Below are 18,390 nucleotides of genomic sequence, written 5' to 3' on the forward strand. Positions count from 1 at the left end.
AGACTTTCGCATGCTGAGCCACTTTTAAAAAATTTGAAAGCATTAAATATACATCAAATCAATATATTCCAAAATTTGTTATTTATGCTCAAATATAAACTTGGACTTGTTCCTTCTTACTTTTCAAAGAATTTTTTCCAAAATAGCAAAAATAGATACGATACCAGAGGAACAGGAAACTTCAACGTACCTTTAAAATAAACAAATCTCTCTCACTTTTCCATTTCGTACCGTGGTTCTTATCTATATAATAAATTAATATCAAAAAATACTCAACTGGAGAAATCGAATAACTTAAATACTCTGAAAACGTTTTTAAAAGATCTCATTTTAAACACTAACAACTTTATGAACTTTTATTAACCCAAAAACATTTAAAACTATGTATAAAACTAACTTTGTTCCGAAACTAATCTAAACTCTAATAACTCAAAAAACTCTAAATAACCCAAAAAACTCTAAATAACTCAAAAACAACAGCAATAACAAAAACACAAAAGCAAATAATAGGCTTATTTATCAACACTCGAACGACTATATATTACCTATTTAGCAATTTACCTATTTAGCAAATCGTGTACCTACTTATATTAATGTGTATTGAAATAAAATCAAAAAATTAAAAACTTCTTTTTGTCTGCATTCTTTGTTTTTTTGCATTTTGGATTTTTATTCTCATTCTGCCGAAAACCGATAACATTTTTTTTTTTTATTTAAAAAAAAATAAAATAAAATAAACTTATTTTAAAAAAAGCATCCAAAAATATTAGTAACGCATAGCGGTTTCTTGATGACAAGACCGTCGGTCTTCTGCAAGTTTTCCGCGTTCTTTGAAGTAATTTCTAATACTTTACAGTTTTACTTTATATATTTTTTTGTATAACGTAACTTTGTAATTTTTTTTTTTTTTAATTTTATTTACTCTGTAAAGATTCTATTATATTTTACGAATTTGTAAGGATTAAAGAACAAAAAAAATTTGAATAAAAAAAAAAAAAAAATTCTTCTTTTCATTTGTATGTCTTTATAAAATGTAATCTTAATAGAATGTAATCTTTATATATATTATGCATATAATATCCTTAGGCCTTTCAAAATGTTTTACTTTTTATTCTAGAAAATTACAAAAGAAAAAACTTAAGTGTATAAGCGAAAGGATTTGAACCCACACGAAGCACTTCAACCACTTTGGTATGCTTTATCATCTTTTAAAACTGTTTAATAAACCAAAAACTTATTAAACTTTGTAAAACGGCATATAAATGCTATAAATCACATTTAAGGAGATATTGCCGCAATGAAATTTTTAAGTAAAGGTAAATCTGTAAAATTTGATATAACTTACATAAATTAATGTTTACAGGTTAGATATTTGCACAGACTTTTGTTCACATAGATAAAATACAAATACAAACGATAAAATACAAATCATTACGGATTGTGGTTTTAAAAAAATGTCAAATAGCTTAGTAAAATATACTTTTATTTTCATATTTATTAACAAATTACTATTTTCAATATTTTTCAATTGTATGACTATATTGAACAAACACGTCATCTGATTAATTTAAAATAATTAAATATAAAATTAAAATTTTCAATTATTTTTTTAAGTTTTACTATTTAAAATGCAAAACAAAACAACTTTATTTTTTTTTTAAAACAAACTTCTTTCTTCAAAAAATTTTTGTTTTTTGTTTTAAAAAAAATTAAATTAAAAAAAAAAAAAAAAAAGGAATACTAGTGTCTAGGAATCGATCTAAGGACTCCGCACTGGATCCGCGGCGCGATAACCACTCAGCTACGCAGGCATAATGACTATTGGTAGTTTTAAAAGTATATATATGACTTCATTAAGGGAAATAAGTGCTACAGAATAATGATCTTAAGATGATGTTGCCGCAATGCAATTTTCAAATGAAAGTAAAACTTTAAAACTTGATATATGAAGAGTCCAGGTGAAAAAACGGCAGTCACATTTAAAAAGTTTTGAGAAAGCATATATTAATCATTTATAAAAGTTTTTAATTAGAAAATATAAATAAGTTGTAAATTAGAAAAAATTATTTCTTGATTAATTTATCTGAAGATTACATTTTTAATAAAACATTTATAACTTTTATTAAAAAAATTTTTTTTCCTAACTTTATACAAAAACTTTTATAAATGATTCATAAATACTTTCTCAAAACGAAAAGGGTTTTTTCCCCTGGACTCTTCATATGTTTTAGTATGTTTTTAACAAATAATTTGAAATAAGTTAGATATTTGCGTAAGTCAGCTATCTGCATGACTTTTCTTATTAAAAAAAGCGCTGCTACTTTTCCTTGCTATTACCTCGGTTGCAATGGCTGCCAAGAGTATCGTATTAAACACGCTCGAATGAGCATTGACATGCTCCCTATTATATTATAATTATATTATAATATGATGATAAAAAAAATTGTAGAATAAGATACGTATGAAGTAAATGTTTTACTTTATTTGAACTTTTGTTAAGAAAAAGTTTTTATTTTTAAATTTGCAAATATTTCATCCTATTACCATCGTATTAGTAATCAATATTTTCATTTTGTTTGGCTTTTTTTATTCATCCGGCCTTTTGACTTAGAACCGATTTTAAAAAAGTCTAATTTTGAGTTAACAAGTAATGTATTAGTTTCATCTAATGCGCGATATTTGCATAGGTGACGGTATTGGCATTTTTATTCGCATTGACTTTAATTAATGTAATGATCGCAACGTAGCAAAACTGATTGTGAGTCGTTACGCGTTGAAACAACGAGCGAATTTATTAAAAACATCGTGATCAGCGCTATTTTATAAACAACCAGCTGGAAGTTAAAAAATATTTAAAACTTATTTGCACACATTCATAACCAAATAAGTGTCGCGGAAGCGTGTTCACAAAGTTAGGGGATGAACATCGACTTGTTTAGTCATGCAAAACGTTTTTATTCACATTCTTCTCAAACATAAACTTATCCTTACTAAATTGAAAAAATGGTAAAAAATTAAAAATAAAATAGAACATTAAAAACTATCAGTAACAATTGGAATATTAGTAAAGTTTTTAAAAAGATGTAATATTAACAAATAAAATAAGAAATTGAAAAATATGTTTTAAAAAATGAATACTTAAGTGACAATATTTAAGAATGTGTATATATAATAAAAAAAAAGAGAGAATAAATGCGGACCATCATTTTTTTCCTCCCAACTTTGACTTCATCTGAATTTGCATTGAAAAAATGTTTTTGTTTTTAAATTAGTAAATACGGCCATTTCATAGATCATTTATGTTACACACAAGTTGATCGATTCGTGTACTTGTTCAGTCGTACAATTTTATTTTATATTTAGCGAATAAAGTTGTCAAGAAGTATTTACGTCTTCTTATCTAATTACCTACATCTGCATGCAAAATACAAGTGTAAGAATTACATTTATTAAAAAAGTAGTTATTTAATCAAAATTTATTCCCAGACAGATTAACATATTTATAATCTATTTTTGTTAAATTGTTATTAATTTTCATTTAAAATTTATTTATTATTTAATTTATATTGTACGTAAAGTACTTTTTATAATTAAAACATCTAACAGATAAAAAATAATAAAATCCAATATCTGTTCTTTACTACCATATAAGTCTACCATATAAGCCAAAAATAAATAAGTGACCTTAAATTTAAAAACGGGTTAGATTTAAAGTTTTGAATATGGTTAAGATTTAAAAAAATTTTTAAGATTAAATCTGATTGGCCTATAGAATTCAAACTTCATTTGAATTTTTGAAAGAGTCGGATTTAAAAACAACTAACGTGTAAAAGGAACAATAATAACAGGGATATCCGAATGATGCAACACATAATCACTTGTACTTCCCAAGATAAAACTTTCGACGTTGCTTAACCATCTTTTCCCTAATACAACAACATTGACAGAATTAGAACACAAAAAGTCACATACAGCTTTACCAACGGAGCTTGACTTTTCAATTGTAACAAATTTGAATTCGATATTTAATTGGTTGCAAAGCAAGTCATACTTTAACTTAAGTTTGTTTTCATTCTCAACAGTTGCGCGCAATTTTTCGTTAAACTCTTCAAGCGCATGTATGCCACCTAACAAATTAAAACAAGATAAATCAGGAATGCTTTGAACGTGTAAAACAACAAGGGTGTCTTCTTTCGTATAATTATTTTCTACATACCATTGAAAAGCTTGTTCGCTCCATTTATTCTCGTCTACAGCCACGCAACAAACTCTCTGTTTATTAGCCATTTGTTGTTTTTTTTCAAAGTTCTAGTTAATAAAATATATAAAAAAATTGCAAGATTTTACACATAAAACAGCAATTAAATGTAGCAATTAAGAAATAAAACTCAAATAAATAACATTTTTAAATTGAGTTCTTAAATTATAAACTCAATACTACGCAAAGTAGTTATTTATAAATAATTTAAAAAACAAACATCTTAACCACAACACATCGCGGGGTTGAAAAAAAGTTAATTTTAAATGCAACTCAACCTCAAACTTTACCGGTTTCTACCGAATTCTACTTTAAATATAACCATATTTTAGAATTTGCAGTTACTAGTAGAGAGATTAAATAACGTTTGTTCGTACTTTTTTTTATTTTTTTTATTTTTGTTTCTTATTCTTTCTTATTTTTTATTTTTATTAATAGTTATTAAAATATTATCAAAATGATTAACATCGTTAAGTCACGTAGATATAATAAAGATGCATTGAAATATTTGCAAACTACTTACAACCTTTTGTTTATTAAACAAAGAAAATTTACCTCAAAACTGTATTTTGACAATAGACTTAAATTCGTTGACGCAGGAGTTGACGCACGCAGTTATTTAAAGTTGTACGCCTTACATTAATACTATTTTTTATTTCAGACGAGTTGAAAGAGTTTAATGAATGTGCAACCCTTAGTTTTTATGTATCGGCAGATAACTTCATGCTTAATGACAAAGGATATTTTGACTTTTATTTACCTGTTCTTAATTTGGAGTCACCTGTTTTCCAATAAAATATTAATAATATCTTAAACTATATCAAATTTTATTGGGAGTATTAAAAAAGTTTTTGTTTGTTTATTATTGTTATAAATTCGCCGTTTAAAATAATTACAACTCTCGTATTTGTAAAATATACACATAGCGGGGGCAAGAAGGAGACAAAATTGTTTTATCACCAAGGCCCCAATTATCCGTAAATAATATAGCCGTTAAATCTTGTCATTAAAAATGTTGTCAAATAATTTTTTTTTTTTTTTTTTAAATAAAGATAATAAGTTCTTAAATTTATCTTCAATAATAATTGAACACAAAGCAAAAATAAAAATAAACAAACGAAAAAAATATTCGAAACTATATATAACAGTTTTTAATTATTGCGATTAAGAGTTCCTAATAAGGAAATTTAATGAAAAGAATTTAAAATTTTAAGGAAAAATTTTTAGTTTTTCATAATGAGAAAATAAAAAATAAAAAATAAGTTTTTAAAAAACCAAATTTTTAAACCTTTGCAAATAAAATGAAAATATACTTTACAATATTTTAAAGGCCAACAACTAAATATAGCTCTAGAAGAAGCCCTTCATGTTTTGATTAATTAAAATTATTTCTTTTAGTTTTGGTTCAAAATTACTTATGTTTGCGAACGTTTTGATGTCATTTCTAATTACTTTACTCCATAGTTGGGGGCCTCTAGCTGTGATAGAAAACTTAGTGGCTTCAAAGTGAGTTTTAGCTTGAATATAGTTATTGTTTGCATGTCTAGTAAGATATTTGTGCTGTATTTTATTAAATAGCGTTTTAAAAATATTTGGCATCGTATCGTTATTGATTTTAAACATAAAAATGAAAAGATGATATATATTTATTTGGTAATCATTTAAACTTTTTAGATTAATAAATAGTGGTTGTAAATGAGAGAGACGTTGGATATTATTCTTATGGCATGTTTTTGTTTGTTAAATAATTTGTTTAGTTTTTTTTATTGGTGCCTCACCAAGCAATGTTAGCATAATTGAGATAACAATGAATAAAAGAGAAGTAGATATATTTTAAGCAAATTTGATTTAGGTAAGGTTTTACCTTATAAAGTATGCCAATATTTTTAGAAATTTTATTTTCGATTAATTTTATGTGGTTTATCCATATGACATTTTCGTCAAGAAGAACACCTAGAAACTTTATTGAGTGTTCTCTTTTTATAAATTGATTCTCAATGCTAACGTTTGGAAGCTTTAGAGGAATTTCGTCTCTTAAAAATATACTTAGTTTTGGTTAAGTTTAATGACAATTTGTTTTTACTAAACGATTAAGTTACTTTTAGCAGTTCTTTGTAGGCTGTTTTAAATAGAGTTTTTATATTACTATGGGAAATAAATAAATTGGTATCGTAAGCGAACAAAATAGAGTCTAAAATATTCGAAGCTCTGCTTAAGTCGTTAATGTATATTAAAAACAAAAGCGGTCCTAAAATCCTTAAAATTGGCAAAATTTTGTTAAAGAGGTCAAACTCATCCTAACTGGGAATTGCGGGTGCAAGTTTGTAAGGGTCAGAACTTGGATTATCCCTGATTGAGCTCAAAGGTCTTCTCATCCTTACAATACTGTCAATCATCATTAATGTGGAGTTCTAGCGGGTTTTGACAGGTGAGATAATTTTAATATACTTTAACTCCTCCTTGTCAACTATGTGGTTGTCATCCAGCATGTTTTGAATCTTCTTCTTGATTTGCTGTTCTAACAAATAGGACTTGTGGCATAGAGATGACAATTCTGTCGCTTTTTTAATGGCTAACTCCAGATCCAAACCTTCAATTCACTTGGGTTCTTTAGTTGCACCTTCCACAACCAAGTTCAAAAGGTGATCAGCACAGAGCAGAGACTCGTCAACAAATTTGCATTTAGGGATGGCTGCCTTCATGTTGGAAGCTGAGTAATGAACACAAACAACATAGCTGTGTCCGGCGTTTTCGGGAATCTGTGAGACGTTTCCAAAAATAAATAAAAAATTAATAAGTACAAATATTATACAAATTAAAATTTACATATAACAATTTAATACCTTTAGTTATAATATTATATTATAAAATTATAACTAAAGGTATAAAAATATTATATGTAACGGGTAATATCACAAATATGTTAAACTGTATAAAAATTTGTACAACAACAAATCAACAAGTACTACGTAATTAGCTTACTTAGTAATAGTAAGTTAAAGTATTAATGTAAGTACTACTATACTAAGCTAAAAAAACTTCTATAAAAATGTACTTACTAATCAAGTCTGTTTGCAATAGCTTCTGCAGTATGGCTTCCAGAAAAGGGTGACACCCCAATAACAAACATCTGGTGGTTGAAGTCTTCATTGATGAAGTGGAGGGTGATGGCTTGATAGGCATCATTATTTCGACTTTGCCACATGCCAGAAGAAATGGCGAGTCCAGGACTTTTTGACAACTCTTTCTCCAGAACTTGATCTACTGCTGCTTTCACGTTTTTGTAAACTAATGGCAACCTAAAAGAAGAAAAAACAAATAAAAAAAACTATTGTTTATACTAATTTATAGTTATTTAAAAGAACTAACAAAAAAAATTGGCGCGGACAGGTCTAGAAGCTAATGATTTTAAAAAAACCCGAATGATTTATAGTAAAAACCGTTTGTTCAACGACAACGTCGCAGCACATGCATTTAAGAACAATACACAATACTAATGTATTAAAACGCGATGTCGTGCAAAGATGAAGGTCCAGAAAGCAGCGCATCAAAAATGATGATTACAAAATATTTATTCAACAAAAAAGATGAATCACTTTCTGCAATCGTATCACGAATGTGTTCCTTAGATAATATGCCATTCAAAGTTTTCTGTACGTCTATCGATTTGAGAAGTTTGTTTTTGGCAAGAGGCGCTCGAGATTATGTATTACCAAAATCACCTAACTCGATTCGCAAAATGATTTTAGAATACGCACAAAAAATATGGGCTAAAGTGATGCAAATAAATTTAAAAGAAGATGGAACAAGAATGAATGGACATCTTCAAGAAACCGATGTTATTTAAATGTGAATGTCCATGGCAAGAAACAGTTTTGGAATTTAGGTTTAGTACCTGTTGAAGGACGTTTCCCTGCAGAGAAATGCATTACGGCTCTGAAAACCACATTTTAAAACAACAATCTAAATATCGATAAAGATATTACGTCTTTAATATATACATTTGATTGATGGGGCAGCTGTGATGCAAAAACGGACGGCTTTTGGACGGCTTTTACCATTTAATCAGCATTTGTGCTTCGCATATGCGGTCCATTTAGCTGTAATTAATGTTCTGTACAATAATTCGAATACAACTGAATTGGTGGCTCACACATATACAGAAAGTGTTAGTGTAGAAGATCAAGTAAGTGACTTCGATGAATTGGATGAGGAATACATTGAAGGTGAAAATGTTGGTTTAATTGAACAAACTTATAGTGAAGCTGAGCTTGTTGAGACTGAAAAATTTGGATTTAGTTTTCTCATCAAAAAGTTCGTTCGATTGTAAAGAAATTTCGTTTTTCGAGAACACCAAATGATATTCTTTAAGTATATGTGAAACAAGAATTTGGAAAACAATTGAAACTTCTTATGGACACCAGAACTAGATAAATAGCTTAGTCGAAATGTTTGAAAGGTTTAACAAGCTAAAAATATGTGTTGTAAAGCATTGATTGACATTGCATCTAATATCGTTATTCAAGTTGGTGAAATTTTGTCGATTAAAAATATTATCTCTGCACTTCTCCCAGTGAAGCTTACTGTTGAAGCCCTTTGTCGAGAAGATGCAGATCTGCTTTCTGCTGACGCGGTATTTTCTTTTATGCTTGAGAATTTCGGATCTGATGAACTTTCATTAAAATTAAAGAAGAAATTAGAACACCGAATAAGCCAAAGACGAACTAATGTGTCTGGAACTCTTCAGTATTTACACAATGGCGGAAAAAGTGAGATTCACGAATCTTATACTAGACCATTCACTAGAAAAACAATAGCCAAAGTAATTGAAAACTTTGCACAAAGATTGATATTTAACACTAACATGAAAACTTCCTCAGGCAAGCAGTCAGAAGCTGACGATGTAATAGAAGTGATGTTGGAAGAACAAACAAAGCTCTTAACATTAAAAAATTAAAAGTTGGAGAACAAAATTCAATTGAATTTATCGTCCAACATAACTTCCAACTAAACTCAACAAATAATAAATAGGAGCTTATATTCAAAAATTAAATCTGAAATGAAATTCTTTGAAGAGAACGGCGTTTGTGGCAAAATATTAGAGTCCGTCTACTCTTACTTGATTTTGATTCCGCCATCATATTTTTTATTATTAAATGATATACCGTGTCATGTTTCTGTACTAATTGAATTTGGTATAATTTTATGTTCAATTTTTAGTTTTAAAGAAGGTATTTTTTATCCCATAAATAACAATGAATGATCTCAAATAAGTTATTTTTATTATTTTTATAGATATAAAAAAAATTAAAACATTTTCGGAATTCGGCCGAATTCCGAAAAAATTTAATTTCGAATTCCGAATTCTTATTTTTTATTTTCGTCATAATTTGCATTCCCTAATTTGAACTAAAATTTGGCATTTTTAAAAAAAAAAAAAAGGAATATTGTAAAAAATATTGTTATTTCATATTTCATTATTTATCGGTATCTCTTGTTATTTTTATGTATTCCGATAAACTGATAAAAAAAAGCCGATATTGTCGTTTCAACCGATAAATTTCCAGTCAGTTATCGTTTCAAACGATAAGTTATCGTTTCATAGACAAACTTATATCTTTTGATATTGTTATCGTTTCATATTGTTATCGTTTCAAAATATCGGTTCATACCGATGTACCAATAACGATACGCAGACCCTTAGATTTAATTACAACATTACTGCTTATTTCATCAACTCCTAATCCTTTGTTTAGTTTTAACGTTTGAAAAGCAATTAATAACTCATTTTTAGTCAGTTTATTGTTGGTCATTATGAGGTATTGTGAGCAGTTAAATATGACTCTACGCTAAATTTACCAGGTTTTAGTTTTAAGGCTAAATTTGATCCTACACTAACAAAAACTTGATTAAATGTTTTTACATTTTTTGATTTTTGATTTTTTGACTAAGTATATCAACGCCATTAATGTTTATTGTTTTCGGAAAACAAGGAGTTGATAACTTTTTTTTACCATTATATCTTTAATGACACTCCAGGTTTTCTGAGTGTCGACTTTGAATTTTAGTAATTGATTTTAATAATATATATTTTTTTTAACGATTTATAACTAGCTCAAAAATACTTTTTTATACTTGGATTCATTATCAAATAATCTTTTTTTAAGAAATTTTTCGTGCAAACGTTTTTTTTTTTTTTTGATGATTTTAATATTCCGGTAGTTATCCGTGGGTTCAAATACATTTTAGATTTAATAATTTTTGTTGTCTCTGGAAATGCATTATTTCAATGCTTTTGAAATATTTGAAGAAAATTGTCATAAGCTTTGTAAATGCTTTTTATTTGTAATATATTTTTCCAGTTTTCAGAGAATAGAAACGTCATTAATGAATCGCTTAGTTATTTTCACTTTTGCGAGTTTTTTGAAAGAAGTTTTTTTACATTTTTGAGTTGCAATAAAAATTGGAAAATGATCCGATATATCGGATATAAATATTCCAGTTTTAACTTTTGTGTCTGTAAATTTGTTTGTTATAATTTGATCAATTTGATCTGTTTTATACAGATCGCATTCAGGTAATATGAAAATATTTGATGAACATATAAAAAGTTCAATTACAAATAAATATGTTTGTAGTAAATGCGTTTACCTTGTTGGCGATTTGAATTTAAATGTATTAGAACATGACTCAAATAAAAAAAGTCAGAAGTTTTCTTAAATTAGTATTTCAAAATGGATTTATTCAACCATAAATAAACCAACTACACACTAAAAAAAAAAGATAGAAATTTCTACCTTAGAGTAGGATATGTGATATACCCTTAGTAAGGTATAATTTTCTACCTTTTAGGGTAGAAAATTATATTAAAAACAATTATTTGTCATACAATTTTCTAACTTAAAGGTATAATTTTCTACCTTATAAGGTAAAAAATTATACCTTACTAAGGGTATATCACATATCCTACCTTAACTAAAAATTTCTACCTTTATTTTTTAGTGTGTAGTTGGTTTATTTATGGTTGAATAAATCCATTTTGAAATACTAATTTAAGAAAACTTCTGACTTTTTTTATTTGAGTCATGTTCTAATACATTTAAATTCAAATCGCCAACAAGGTAAACGCATTTACTGCAAACATATTTATTTGTAATTGAACTTTTTATATGTTCATCAAATATTTTCATATTACCTGAATGCGATCTGTATAAAACAGGCACAATTACGTTTTTAGTAGTTTTACTAAATATTTCAATTGTCAATGACTCATAATCATTACTTGCTGTGCAGTAATCACTTCGCGGTTTGTAAATTAATGAGTTGTGGATAAAGATGCATACTCCTCCACCAGGTTTTCAGAGTTTCTAAGTTGATGAACTACTTCATAATTTTTTAAAATGAAACTGAAAACTTGAATTGTTTTCAACTTCAATATTGTGACACCATGCTTCTGTGAGGCAAATAACTTTAAACTCCGTTTTTGTGCTGTGTAAAAAAAGTTTAAATTTCTCAAAATTGTTTTGAATGCTTCTAATATTTAAATGTAGGATTGAGAATGCATCTATATCTATTTCAGGATTTGAAGTATTTAAGTTGTAATATAATGGACTTATGTTTTTGATTTCATCGCTACTATTATAAAATTAATATTTGGATCTGAGTGACTCTCGAGAAGCATATTTTTGTTTACATGAAAAGATTTAAATCGTGAATTTTGATAAAAATTTATAGTTTTATAAATTATAAATAAAAAAGTATAAATACCAAAAAACATAATAAATTGAAATGATTAAATTTTAGCGTTCTGATTTTTTTGAAATTCTTTTAGTATTAGTTTGTCATAAATAACAATTGAGTACATACTCAGTGGGAAAAAAGACGTCGAAAAGACGTCTTTTAAAGTCTTATTTCTGATGTCTTAAAGACGTCTTTTTTAGTCGGTTATGCAAATCTAAAAGACATCTTTTTTCGACATCGAAAAGACGTCTTTTTTGGTCTTTTTCTAAACATGAAAAGACATAGAAAATGCGTCTCTAAGACGCCTTTTTTAGTCGAATATGCAAATCTAAAAGACATCTTTTTTCGACATCGAAAAGACGTTTTTTTTGGTCATTAAAAATGCGTTTTTAAAACGTCTTTGTTAATCGACGTTATTTGTTTAATCTAGAAAAGTTTTTTTTCTTGAGAAGAAAAAAAACCACGTTCAGATGTCAATATAAAAGAGTAAGCATTTTCTACATCTTTTACGTTTAAACATAGACGAATTATTTATAAATAAAACAGCAGTATTATTGAACATTACATATTTATTTAAAAATCATCAGCAGATTCATTTCCAGATTCATAACTTTCTTTATCTTTCTCTTTCTCCTCTGGTTCTTGAGCTCTGTTTTTTGGCGTTGTTGTTTACGCAACCCCCCAATTTGATCAGGGGCGTTCTTTAGCTTTCTCTGAATGAAATTAACTATTTCTCGTCGAGAACTCTTTTTATTCGAGCTTGGCTACAATTTCGAAAAAATCAGTGAACATGAAAAACAGTAACTTGTTTTAATGTAATATAAAATAGCAAATTAGATTTGATCAGCCAAACACACTAGACTTACCGACTATTAATTCAAAAATAGCTGATCCTTTTAACCCCCTCTTGTTTGCAGCTCGGGCTTTTCTTTTTGTCCCCACTAGGTTAAACTGGGACAGGAGTGCAACGGTAAACAGTCTAGAAATATAGAAAAATGAATACGCTAAAGAAATGTACGGCCATCAAAATGACTGCTTAACGATGAATTATATTATGTAGTATTTAAACCAATCTAAACATTGCATCTCTCAGAAAAACCAAGTTATAGAAAACAGATATTGATATTTTTCTGTCTTCTATGACGTAACTTTTTGATTTAATTTTGCTGAAATTAAGTGTTGTAGACCCATAAAATTTGGAAATCCGTTATTGACTAAAGACAATCAAAATTGAGAGGATAATTTAGCTAATACACCTTGAGAGTTGTTATTCATTTAAACTGGATAAAAGTATTATTTAAAGCTCTATTTTAGCCTAAAACATAATGATGCTTTACTTAACAACATAACATTATAAAAACTGGCGATATCATTAGCAACACAGATAAATTACACATAAACAAAAACATAGACTAGAAAGCTGTAATAATGTTTAGGTATAAGAAAGTGTACCTTTCCAGTATCATTTTCATTTGGTCTTGGTCCGAGCCACGGACTTGACGTCCGAAACCATCCGAACCACGGATTATATTATATAGCTATATGATATATATACTCCCTGTATATGTAAATAAATAAATATATATATATCATATATGTATATATATACATCATATATGTATATATATATATCATATATGTATATATATATATATCATATATGTATATATATATGTATATATATATATATATATATATATATATATATATATATATATTATATATATATATATATATATATATATATATATATATATATATATATATATATATTATGTATATGTTATATAAAGTATTATTTGATTACATAAATTATAAAATAAAGCATTTTACCGAAAATAGTAATTTATTAAATAGTAAAATTGTCGTTTATTTATATGCAAAAAAGCTTTTACTATTTTTTTATTGATAATATTTCTGCATTCAAGCCATCAATTCTGTCTTTAGATAATTTTAAGTTTCCGCTGATAAGTTTAAGAATGTCGTTTTGCTGCTTTTGAAACATTTCTGTGAACATTTCTCGAACAATACTTATTGAAATTTCTTTATCGTCATTAATGCAAGATTATGTTGATAACTTTTTCGATTTATTCATTATATGAAATAAACTTTTTTAATCCAGCAAGCGAAAAAATTATAATGAAAATAATAAAACAAAAAGCGAAAATTTATATATATATATTTTTTTTCTCTGCGTAACAAAACGCGTCCGTTTACCACGATGTTTTGAATATGAAAAAAATATTAAATTTTGTCATTAAAACTTTATGCTATTAGTGTAGTTAAGGTGTAGTTAAGGCGATTTTTAATAATTATAGCGTCGGTATAATATTTGGCTGACTATAACATTATTCCGTTAAATGATCATGTCTGTGAATCATGAAAAAACGAGTTAAATTAAAATGATAAACTTTGCCGAAACATAAAATAAAAATGTTTGTAGCGTAAAAAACCCAGACCGAAGATTTTTCTTTTTTTTAAAAAAAATCTTCTTAAAATTACTATCGCTTGTTCAAGTTTGAATAAGGTTTTCAATAAATACGCTTTTTAGGTGAAATGAACATTATAGTTTAATAATATGATCTGTTCTGAAGTAAAGTAAGTTTTGTTTAATTGACTCCACTGGAATTTTCTTTTGATTTAACGGTATCTTCCTAGTTTATATTCTTGAAAAATGATCAATAAGATTTTCATTTTAAGTCGTTAATCTATGCCTTTTTCTATCAAAAAGATGGTATGTCTTTCTTGGCTCATGGAAATGCGTAGATAAGCTTGGCGGAAAGTGTCCGTTTTGAGAAACTGCACTTTCCCATTTCTTTCTATTGACTGAACCAATATCGCTGATATTGGTAAGTCAATAGAAAGTCAATAGAAAGTAAGAGATACAAAAAAATTTGGAAATCCATTTTTTAACTTGTTTTGACAAAGATAGCTCAGCACATTTTCCGAGTTAGCATTTTTTTGTATACAATGAGTTATTCCAAAAAGATCAGAGCAGAGAGCTGTTGTGCCAATATCTTTTTGAAATCGTCAGACTTTTCCAAGATAATGTTGTGTAAGTGCTTTATTTCCAAAATAAAAAAATCATCAGTTCTTTTGAACATTTAATCTTGTCATTTATATTATATAGAAAGAATATATCATCAGCAGATTAAAATAATGCAGTTTTTGAAAACTGAACAATATTCACAAATCATATTATCATAACCTTTGTTATGTGCGGCTGATATTCGGTGTGCAATCAAGAATAATAGAAAAATATTTCGTCTTTTTAACCAATGAAAGTATTTTGTTTTTTTAACCAATGAAATGATTTTATCTTTAATATCAGTTGATAGCACTTGAATAAGTTCATGTCTTTTACTCTCACTTTTCACCCTTTAAATTGTTCATTCGTAAACAAACAAGGAAAGGAATTCTGTAGTTTTAAGAAAATTTTCATTGTCATGAGCCACAAAAAGCAAAGTTTGGTACACCTAGAACTCTTACAAGAGATATAGCGCGCTCTAAGATCTGATTCCAAATCTTTTCTTCACTGTTAAGCTTTTTTGTATTAACTCTATCAATAGTTGTTTTTGCTTTTAGACTTGAGCAGTAGCGTTTCCAAGTGATGATTCCAAGTTGGAAATGTGATCTATACCTTTCTTATGTAAAGAGAAAATTACTAGTATGATATGCCAATCATTGCATCCATTCTGAGCGAGACTTTTGCTTTAACTCATTCATCCAAAAAAATAGCAGCAAAAACAAAATATCAGTTAATACAGAATATAAAAAATCATATGGAGATATTCCTAACAAACATCTTTATCGTGTTGAAGTTTTCATTTATAATGCACTGCTAAAAACTTCCTTATTTTACCGTGTAGAAGTTTTCATTTATAATGCACTGCTAAAAACTTCCTTATTTTACTGTGTAGAAGTTTTCATTTATAATGCACTGCTAAATACATAATTTTTTTCTCTCAATGAAAATCTTTGCAAACTTGTTTCGGACAATTTCAACCAAAAGCGATCAAAAAATCCAGATAAAAAACAAATATATAGCTATTTAAGCAGTGTTTTTGCTTTTATGTTAATTCTTTTTTGCAGATTACTCCAATCTTTTTTATTCCTACAGAGATATTAATACACTATTTGAAACAACAAACGAACAATTATCGAAAGTTAATGAGTGGTTTATAAGTAATAAACTTTCTCTAAATGTGGATAAAACCAAATTCATAGAAATAAATGTGGATAAAACACATTCTAAATGTGGAAAAAATACATTTTTCTTTATAAAAGCTATTGATGCATTTTGAAATAGTTGTCGGACTTTTCGGCATTTTATAACCTTTTCGTTGCACGTAACCAGCTATAGCTTGGGATTTACTCATTGCTGTGTTAGCCATTCCATCAAAAGCTGCAACTTTTGACAATATTTCATTTAAAGATTCTTTTTTTACAAATGGCCAAATATTACTTATTTCAGTATTTTGTTTTTTCTTAGGAATATTATTTACTCCATCATTGTCATTTGATACCGATTTAGATATCAATATGTTGTGTCGTAGCTTCAAATGATTAATCATAGCAGTAGTTGAACTTCTCCATCCTATGTTCGTGTTGCACCTACCACATTTGGCTTCACCAATATTTTTTTTCGTCTTTCTTAAAAAATTCCCATACCTTGGATTTTTTTGACATGGCTAAAAAAACCAGAGATGAATTATCTAAGAAAATCTAAAAAATTTTAACTTACCACTTTAAATTATGCAACCACAAATTGTATATTATATTATATTTATTTAATTGTATATTATATTTATTTATTCACAAAAGATTAAAAATTATTATTATTAAGATTATTATTAAGATTTTTTTTTTATGGAACAAATATGTATTTATATTTTTAAGCAATCTAAATAAACGACTGTTTTCTAAAAGCAAACAAAAATAATGTCACACAAAATAAAAATCATACAAAAATGCAATTTAAGTTTTCCACTTCAAGGTTATATAAAAATTCTAAGAACTTTTTCCGTTTGCAAAAAGAGAAATATTTTTTTCGTTTGCAAAAAGAGAAATTAACAGTACTTTTTTAAAAGCTTACTCTGCCTATACATTTTTGAAATTATTTGAATATTGGAGAAAGTATTCGAATATCAAATAGTAAAAAAATACGCTAATATATTCTTTTTTTTTTTTATTTACACTTTTGCCGATAAAAAAAAATTTACAGTCGTAACTTATAAAAAAATAATTACATGACCGGGGCTAGAAGAAGACAAATTTAGTCTTATCATTAGGACCCAAATTATTCCAAAGAGTATTCGAACTTATAAAAACCCAAATTATTCCAAAAAGTATTCGAATATCAAGTATTCGAATACTCAAATTGGATGGTCTAAAACCAACTTACTCCAAGTTTTAATGTTCATGTATAAAACAAATATAGGATTATCTCCTAAAATATTTCAATCCTATTTTGAAAAAATATTTCATAAATATACAACAAAATTTTCAAATAGCAACTTTGTTGTCCCAAAATATAATTTAAAACTTACTTCATATTCAGTTCTTTATCGTGGACCTTACTTGTGGAAAATGTTTCCCATGATTGTAAATACACATAAAACTAATATAGAGCAGTTTAAAAATGAATCAAAACAGACATTCTTACTTATGGATTTTAATATATCCAATTTTAAATGTTTTTTTTTTAAATTAAAACTTAAATACAAAAAAATAATTAATACAAAAATTACGTCACTGAGTGTATCAACATTATTTTTTCATTACCTTAGTGATATACTTCTCGCGTTTGCTAATTTATTTACGTTATTTCTATGAAATATACTAATTTATTTATGTTATTTCTATGGTGTATAATAATTCATTTACTTTTAATTTTTAAATCTTAGTTTAAATTTTTAGGCAAATGATAATATCTTATTCGCTTGATCTTACTCATTCCTTAAATTTTGATTCTTTTATTTTTTTTTAAATGACAACAAATTGTTATCTATTTTACTTTTATATTTTTTTAAATAAAATGTTTGTTAACTATAGGTATTTCTATATTACGCTTTTTGTAAATACGTGACAATGGGGCTCGGTGATAAGGCTAAATAAGTCTTCTTCTTGCCCCGCCAATATTTATTTTTATTTATATACTTCGAAACTGTATATATTATTAAACGGCAAAATAAACAAGGAAAAAAACAAACAAAAAAACAATAACATAGATATCGCAGTTTGTAAGCCATTTGACGTTTTGAAAAGTGGTGTTTACATTATAACTTTTTTCTCCTTATTTGTAGATTTTTCCAAGAAGCAGGACAGGAAAAATCTATTTTTTACACTTTCTTCAGTTATTTCAAGCAGTTTATTAAAGTACTATTTTTTAG

At 27.0% G+C, this 18,390-nt stretch overlaps 1 long non-coding RNA gene and 1 other non-coding gene across 3 annotated transcripts; both read right to left on the minus strand.

Annotated features, from left to right (window-relative positions):
* Positions 1-3,102: 3,102 nt before the first annotated feature.
* Positions 3,103-4,429, minus strand: LOC100213736 (uncharacterized). Its single transcript, XR_010642608.1, has 2 exons — positions 3,825-4,429; positions 3,103-3,414 (listed from the first exon to the last, which is right to left on the minus strand). It is a non-coding gene; the product is annotated as an uncharacterized LOC100213736 (transcript).
* An 8,120-nt stretch (positions 4,430-12,549) lies between these two features.
* On the minus strand, positions 12,550-14,200 carry LOC136088895 (uncharacterized). Of its 2 annotated transcripts, none has more exons than XR_010642610.1 (4): positions 13,894-14,200; positions 13,451-13,556; positions 12,865-12,977; positions 12,550-12,762 (listed from the first exon to the last, which is right to left on the minus strand). It is a non-coding gene; the product is annotated as an uncharacterized LOC136088895 (long non-coding RNA). The 2 variants fall into 2 exon arrangements; XR_010642609.1 differs by having other exon boundaries at positions 13,832-14,198.
* Between the last annotated feature and the right edge of the window lie 4,190 nt (positions 14,201-18,390).

The sequence above is a fragment of the Hydra vulgaris genome, chromosome 12 (genome assembly GCF_038396675.1).
Source record: "Hydra vulgaris chromosome 12, alternate assembly HydraT2T_AEP".
In the NCBI taxonomy this organism is placed as follows: Eukaryota; Metazoa; Cnidaria; class Hydrozoa; order Anthoathecata; family Hydridae; genus Hydra; species Hydra vulgaris.